Consider the following 8805-nt stretch of genomic DNA (forward strand, 5'->3'; position numbering starts at 1 on the left):
TTGTCTGTTAGTCTTTTTTCTTTTATAGCCATGGCATTGTCAATTTATTTTCGACTTATGAGTTTGAATGTCCCTTCTGTATCTTTTGCCTCTCTTTGTATTTGCTCTCAAACCTTCATTTTTCTAAGATATATATACAAGGTTTTATTGAACAAAAAAAAAATATTTATTTTTTAGTTATTGCTCTTGGGTATACACAATATGTGCGACGCGGGAGACATTGAAATCTGTTCCTTATTCTGTTTACAGTTCCCATCTCTTAATTTCAAATTTCAAGATAAAAGGCAAAAACTCGAAAATTATTAAAAAAAAATCATCATTTTAAAAGTGCAATAACTCCTACAAGGAGTCTTTCAATGTTTTTTTCGACACATGATAATCATCGTAGATATTTTATTGCTGATTATTATTGTCTTTTACGGTTTCAACTCTTTCTTATAGCTTTCGAGATAAAAGGTAAAACTTGAAACTAAGTCAAATTCATCAGTTATGGGAAATAACTCATATAAAGAGTCGTCCAATGTTAACTGTCATATTAGCATTTTTGTTTGTATTGCAGGTCATCCAAGCTGGTCGAGGTTTCTCTCTTATTATATTCTTGAGAAAAATACTCAAAAAATCAATAACTTTTTCCAAAACCGTGTTTTAGGAACATCAATACCTAATTTTGAGCCATTACACGGTTTCAGTAAAATAGGCAGTTGTGAATATCTTACATGTATATTGCTGATCATTTTGCTGTTTAGAGTTTCTACTATTCTATAATAGCTTTCTAGAGAATAGGTTAAACCTCGAAATTTTAATTAGTCAAAAATTGTCATTGACAAGATTCCTGACATGGAACAGGCACATGAATATGTGAATTGTTAACTACTTGTTTACTTCCATCCTCTTGTGTAGACTAGGGGCAAATACTTAATATCATGACCATTTCTTTGTGATAAGAATGCATGTGTTGTAATGCTAAGTATACACTCACTAGTAATTCAAAGTATTGGAAAACAGGAAATACTGGTAGGTATCTGACTGACAGAGTGCATATCTTATAAATCTATCAAGTTGCTCAATAAATATGAAATAATTCTGTTCAGTTGAACTTTAGAAAAGTATGATGAAGAAAATTTAGGTCAGTCAACATATGGAAAAATTTAAAGTATTTGCAAACATGATGAAATCCTTTAAGTGCTCAAATGTTTCAACTCGTCAAGCTGCAGAATAAATATAAAGTCATTCTGTTCAGAAGTACAAGTTTTATAAAAAGTGATGGAAAATTTCAAATAAATTAAACATAAAGACAATTTCAAAATATTGGCAAATAAGTGTCGGAAAGATCAGAAAAGTGCTCACAGGCATGCTGCTGACCAAATTTGAAGTCAGTCTGTACGGCAGTACCTATGAAAAGTATGGTCGAAATATTTTTCAGACGGATGGACAAGATGAGTGAAAAATTGCCCACACTTAAAAGATTAAGGGTATAATAAACTTGATGATTTGTAGTTCTAAAAAAACTGTTATTATTTTGCGTAAAAAGATATTTTAACAGCTGTGTTCATGATGCTTATTCCATTATTTTATAAATTACAATTTATCTTGACTTTCATATAGAGAATTGAACTATAAACTTGTGATTTAATCTCCCCATTGGTGTGTGATCATGAAAACATCACTATGAGTTAACATGAAAAATGATCATTTTCATAAAATTAACAATGATATTGTTTAATTGTAAACTAATACATAAACAAATTAATATGATTGATTGATTGGTGTCTAATACCACTTTCAACACTATTGTGCTATTTCGTGGTGGTCAGTTTTTATTGGTGGAGGAGCCGGAGTGCCCGGAGAGAATCATCGATCTTCGGTAGGAAAACCTAGTCAATTAAGATTGGAGTTGAGCGCACCTGGCACGTGCGGGATTCGAACTCACAACCTCAGTGATGACTGGCTAGTGATATAGTAGTTCGACTATGAAAGATCGGAGCAAGACTTGATTATTCAGATGGTATTTTAATAATGACTACGAAATATAGGGTATCACCGTAGCGACGTAACGTAATAAGTTAATGTCCCGCAGTTTTGTGCGTAACGTTCCCGGAATATTCGAAGATATTACATTCCTCCTTAACTTTGAATTAGAAAATAACTATATAATTGTAAATTAATAATGTGTAAAATAAAGTTTGTATATATGAGTTAAATTATCACAGTCTCTGAAATGTTCACTTATGTTTTTGTAATAAAAGTGTTATGTTCACTTATGAATTAATGTTTTAATAAAGTTCACATGCTGTCCAATGGCACCCGCAATCACATATCATAATCTTTTAAATGTTGAGGTGCGGGTCTGTCTCTTTTTGGTCTGTCAGGTGGTTCTTCTGGTTGGTTATTCTGATTTCTGTGTCATGATGTGTATCTCTGGTTTTCCAAGGTCTCTTTATCCGCCCCCACCCGCGCATGTCTTGCGGGGGCCCATTTCTTTTGTCCTCCGCCCCCTCCCGCGCCTGTCTTGCGGGGGGGGGGGGGGGGGGCATTACCTTTGTGTATGTCCTCTGCCCCCTCCCGCGCATGTCTTGCGGGGGCCCATTTTTTCAATTTCTTGCTTCTGTTTTCAGCATACTCTTTAATTTTCTCCTTGCATTGTCTGTCTCTTTCATTTATCTTCTCATATAAGTTTGGATGATATCTTCTATGCATATCCTGTTTAGCTGTTTTAGTGTTTTTCTTTTTTAACTTTGTTATTTGCTCTGTTTTGTTGATGGGTTTCCTAAATACGTTAACTTCTTCATTTGCTATTTGGCGTCCTGGTGTGACTTGGTAGTGTTTAACTTGAATCCCTTTTCAATAGCAAGTTTCTCAGAGTTGAAAGGTGGGGAAAGGTGGTCCATTGTCTGGTATTCTCAACTGGTTTGTCTTTACAAAAGAACCATCAGATCTAATCTGTAACATCCCTAGCTCAATCAGAGTAGATTTACTTAGTAAGGGCGGAGAATTGATTTTTCCTTTCACAACAATAAATTTTGTTTCTGTGTCACATGTTTTATTTCTTATTATAGTCTTAAATTCTCCCTTTATTGGTAATGAATTTTGCAATGTACTCAATTTGATTTTACTCTTTTCTAAAACTGGATATCCGTATGTTCTTTTCTGAAATTTATCAAATTGATTTTCATCCATCACATTCACATCTGCTCCACTCTCAGGTTCCACCTTCACATCTACATCATCAATTCTTACCGTCACTGTTTCTTCAGTGTCTCTTATTTCTTGTATGGTCTTTACTCTTCGTATTTTCCTTATGTGCTTGATAGTTTGTCCAAAATAATCTTCATCTTCATCATAATCTGATATGTCTGTATTCGATTCTGTCTCAATTTTGTCTTCCGTTGTTTTCTTCACACATCTTCCTCTTTGTCTAAAGTTGCCAGCTCTGTTCTGTTGTCTTTTCTTTTCCGCTCTGCATACTGATGCAAAATGATTATATTTTTCACAATTTCGACACTGTTTACCATATGCAGGACATCTTTTCCCCTCACTATGATCGAATCCACAATAACCACAATTAGACTTGGTTACATTCCTATCATTTTGTTTAAATCTATCTTCTTTAAAATCCTGTGCCCTATAGCTTGACCTGTTGCAGTTTGAATTCTATTTGCTGAACTTGTACCGATGTCTCTGTGATTCTTTCCATAGACAGTGTCACAACAAAAATGAAATAGCCTTACAAGATGTCATAACTATTTGACTACATGTAACTCTTCAGCAGAATACGACTTCGAAAATTAACAATCCAAATACTGTAGATGCAGAAATCATTCACTCGTCCACAAATTGATGTTTATGCTCCTCTGTATTTTAAAAAGTTATGGTGTATTTATTCTTGAGATAACTTATCTTATGTGTGCCACATCATATATTCTCTCAATTTTAGGCCAGTTTGTATACTAAAATTTAAATAAGACGCACACAACCTATTCTTGGCCCTTGTTCCTATCCACATTTGATTTTTCACTTTCAAACATTTCATGGGGGCAGGATAAATATACGGTTATTTATACATCAGACCGTACTAGTTACCAGAATTGGGGGGATAAATATACGGTTATTTATACATCAGACCGTACTAGTTACCAGAATTTGGGGATAAAATATACAGTTATTTATACATCAGAGGTACTGGTTAACGGAATTTTTGATACACTAAACCATGTACTTAATATTCATATCAGAGAAAGAAGCAATATATGGCCTCAATTTTCTAATTCATTCATACATTTTTGTATTGTTCAAAATTATCAGTCAATATGTCTTGTACAAGGACCACCAGTCCTTCACCTTTCATCTGATACCTTAATACTAAAATATATTCTATCTAGTTATATATTTACACCAATGCGTAGGAACTATTTTGTTTTAGATATGTACTACTTTCCAGTATGTTCTTTTTTGACTGGGCCCGACTTGGTGGTGTTACATCTTGCAAAGTCTATCCAAATTCTTGTGCAAAGAATTCCGCTGAAGCCGGTGCTAGGGACTGTCTTTAACTTGCAGTGAGGTGAGAGTTTTTTTTTGCTCCATGTTGAAGGCCTCCAAGTGACTTTGAGATGAAGAGCAGCAATACAAGCACTGTTCCTTCACTTTTTGTGTTTGTGTGTTTTTTTGCTGTGCATGTACTGATTTTGTGTCATGGATGGATACTCCATATCCTTCGTTTTTCTATTAAAGTGTGAATTTTCTTAAATTTTTTGTTACACAGACCTTGATCTGGATGTCTATCTACACAAATTTAATCTGTATCAAATAGAAAAGTCACAAACTTCATGAATTTCACATAGGGTAGGTCCAGAGGGACCAACCCAAAAGCAAGTATAGCCCACAACAGTGAAAAGTCAGGAAAATACTAAAAGACAAGAATTTTCATCCCACAGAAACTACTGTAAATTCAAAAATTACATTATAAACATATAACGAACTTAAGTTTTTTGTATATTTTATTTCATTTCCACAGATCCAATTATAAGAGATGATTATTGCATATATCAGAATTTCTAAATATGAATTTCAAATACACAAGTACCAATATCCATTTGTCTAAATAATTTAACTTTTATTTAAATGTTTATTTATAATCAAATACAGTCATTTAGATTTATAAATCTTGTCAAATACAAATCAGTATGAGAACTTTCTGTGTTGTGCTAACAATCATCTTGGTTATTTTACCACATGGAAATGTGTTTACAAAAAGTAGACAGCTGTCTATGATGAGGTGTTTCCTTTCAATTGGTGGAAATCATTTTCATTTCAGGTTAACAATTATTAAGGCAAGTCATATTTTCGGTCCAATGAACCAGTTAAACTATCATACAATGAAACAGTTAACAGGTTTAAAAAAAAAAAAAAATAGAAACAAGGTTCATTATTCTAAAATAAATTTATATTTCAAATATAGACCAATATGGAATTGGTAATATTATTTTTGTGTTAATAATCCTTGTATCCATGACAACAGGCACTAATTTGAGAATGATAACAAACAATAACAGTCTATCACAAACAACAAACTTTAATCACTATAACTGATGTCCTATATCATACGGGTTAAGTCTCAAATATTGTTTGGAGTTCACAATATTTTTGTTCAAAAATTTAGAAACCCCCTTTTGAAGCATAGTAGCCTGACCATGCTGACTGGGAGGTAAAACCTCCCACTAGCCAACAAAATCACTCTCTTTCACCATAACATCATTATAAGTTTTTTTTATCCAATAAAATAATAATTGACAAGTAATAAAACATGGATTTACTTAGACATCTGATATGTGGTTTTAAGTGATTTATCCATTAAGGATTGTATTCATTCAAGTATTTGTTTCAACTATTTAACACCATGAACTAGGTTTAATATTATGGAAACAACATGAATCAAATTTTCTTTTAGGCAAAAAAGGTCCAGGCTCGTTTGGATTTTCATTTAAGTGAAAGGTTCTTCTTAAGAAAGTCATAGGTCCTGTATAAAGCTTCAATGTATAAAAGAAGAGAGGTCCTGGAGGACTATTGCAAAAAAAAAAAGCAATAAAATGCTCCGCTTGGCGCAGCTTGATTCGACAGCAGAGGTCGAACCCTGAACAGTTGGGGCAAGTATGGACACAACATTCAAGCTTAATACAGCACTGAATTTGGATTGTGATTAAATATTTGACACAGCATAGGTTTCTGACACAGAATGAATGAGGTCTAAGAACTTCAAAAATTTTAATTTACCTATTCAAACCATATCATTATTATTTGCTTTTATATATAAATTAGAAATAACCAATTTAAAATTGAAAATTTTAAAGAAAAAAAAAGGAAAAAAAGGAAAAAAAAAATCCCTCCCCCAAATTTTTTTAACCCCCTTATGATTCATCACCCCCGAACTCAATCCTAGCCTTCCCTTTGTCTAGCCTTCCCTTTGTGGTATGGTACCTTCCAGTACAATTTCAGAGAGATCCATACACTTGAACACAGGTTATTGTCTGGAAACTAGAAAAATGCTTGTTTTTAGGCCCCTTTTTGGCCCCAAATTCTTTAACGTTTTGGGAAAATACCCCCAAACTCAAACCCAGCTTTCCCTTTGTGATAAGGAACCTTGTAGTACAATTTCATAAAGATCCATACACTTACACACAAGTTATTGTCCTGAAACTAGAAAAATGCTTGTTTTTTCCCCTTTTTGGCCCCTAATTCCTAAAATTTTGAGGCAATTACCCCCAAAATCAATCCCAGCCTTCCCTTTGTGGTAGGGTACCTTGCAGTACAATTTCACAGAGATCCATACACTTGAACACAAGTTATTGTCTGGAAACTAGAAAAATGCTTGTTTTTAGGCCCTTTTTGGCCCAAAATTCTTAAAAGTTTATGGCAATTACCCCCAAACTCAAACCCAGCTTTCCCTTAGTGATATGGAACCTTATAGTACAATTTCATAGAGATCCATACACTTAAACAAAAGTTATTGTCATGAAACTAGAAAAATGCTTGATTTTTGCCCCTTTTTGGCCCCTAATTCCTAAAATTTTGAGGCAATTACCCCCAAAATCAATCCAGCCTTCCCTTTGTGGTATGGTACCTTGCAGTACAATTTCAGAGAGATCCATACACTTGAACACAGGTTATTGTCTGGAAACTAGAAAAATGCTTATTTTTGGCCCCTTTTTGGCCCCTTATTCCTAAACGTTTTGGGCAATACCCCCAAACTCAATTCTAGCTTTCCCTTTGTGATATGGAACCTTGTAGTACAATTTCAGAAAGATCCATACACTTACACAAAAGTTATTGTCATGAAACTAGAAAAATGCTTGTTTTTTGCCCCTTTTTTGGCCCCTTATTCATTAAATTTTGAGGCAATTACCCCCAAAATCAATCCCAGCATTCCCTTTGTGATATGGAACCTTGTGGTACAATGTCAGAGAGATCCATACACTAACACACAAGTTATGTCTGGAAGTTACAAAAATGCTTATTTTTGGCCCCTTTTTGGCCCCTAATTCCTTAACTGTTTGTACCAATACCCCCAAAATCAATCCCAACCTTCCTTTTGTGGTATTGAACCTTATGTTAAAATTTCATAGAGATCCATTCACTTAAACTAAAGTAAGAGTGCGAAAACCAATGTGTCTTCAGACGACGACAAAGCCAACGTCATACCAATATACGACCGCAAAATTTTTTTGCGGTCGTATAAAAAGGCCTGGGACAGGTTTTGGACCTGACTCAAACTTGTTTGAGCTGAGGCTCAACAACAAATCGTCCTCCAAAATAATTTACCAAAGGGATATCTCCTCTTTGATTTGGATATTTGCTGACTTGGTCTGTATTCAAGGAGACAAATGATGATTCCTATAAATACGGTAATTTCAATAAAATTATGTGAAACAACATCATGTATAAGAAAACAAAGTGTTTATAAAAGTCATTTAAATTGTTATGGTATACCCTATCCTCGATACTCTTGTAATGAGCTTAATATATAATATTAAGAGACCTAAATTGTCTCCCTTAGATCACAAAACTGCAGAAAGGTTGAATGGGTTTATGGTTACATTAGCCCAATTAGTTGTTTACACATTTTACAGTCAACCCTCGGACTCCTGATTGGATGATGCAGGGTTGGAATCTCTTCTGTTTGAAAGCTTACCCATTTAAGTTGAAAAATTTTGGAAAATTAAATCCATATTATTTAAAATGTTGAAAATTGTATAAACAAAGGAACCATTCAAACTTTGCCTTTTCCATTAAGTGCTGAAATTTGAAGCTTCCTAAACAACTGCATTTCAGGTCAATTTTTGCCTCATAACCATATCCTTTTTTTCCCACTGCAATAAAAGGCTGACATCACTTCCCTGGCATGAAGTGTGTTGAATGATTATTGTTTGAGGGAATGTATATAAATATTAGTTTAAAAGAAAATAAATGGGGTATGTGTCCATGGGACACAGATGATGCCCCCGCTTGCATATAACACGATAAAGGAACATAACTCAAGAACAGTAAAAGTGACGCTACCCAAATTCGTACTTCATCAGAGTTTTGAGGTAATAAGCATTGTGTATAAGTTTCATAACATTTGGGCGAGGCAAACTTAAGTTAGAGAATGGAAATGAAAAATTCAGCAATTTTTTCTATTTGTAAAGGGCATAACACTAGAGCGGAAAAAGTGACGACACCAAAATTCAAATTTGATCTGTGTTTTGTGGTATTAAGCATTGTGAACAAGATTCATACCATTTGGTAGAGGCAAACTAAAGTTGGAGAGCGGAA

General features: G+C 34.0%; 1 long non-coding RNA gene across 1 annotated transcript; it reads right to left on the reverse strand.

Annotated features, from left to right (window-relative positions):
- Positions 1-5548: 5548 nt before the first annotated feature.
- Positions 5549-8370, reverse strand: LOC127724153 (uncharacterized). The gene is made up of 2 exons (XR_007992372.1): positions 7275-8370; positions 5549-6954 (listed from the first exon to the last, which is right to left on the reverse strand). It is a non-coding gene; the product is annotated as an uncharacterized LOC127724153 (long non-coding RNA).
- Positions 8371-8805: the final 435 nt, after the last annotated feature.

Source organism: Mytilus californianus, unplaced genomic scaffold (genome assembly GCF_021869535.1).
Source record: "Mytilus californianus isolate M0D057914Y unplaced genomic scaffold, xbMytCali1.0.p SCAF_14, whole genome shotgun sequence".
NCBI lineage: Eukaryota > Metazoa > Mollusca > Bivalvia > Mytilida > Mytilidae > Mytilus > Mytilus californianus.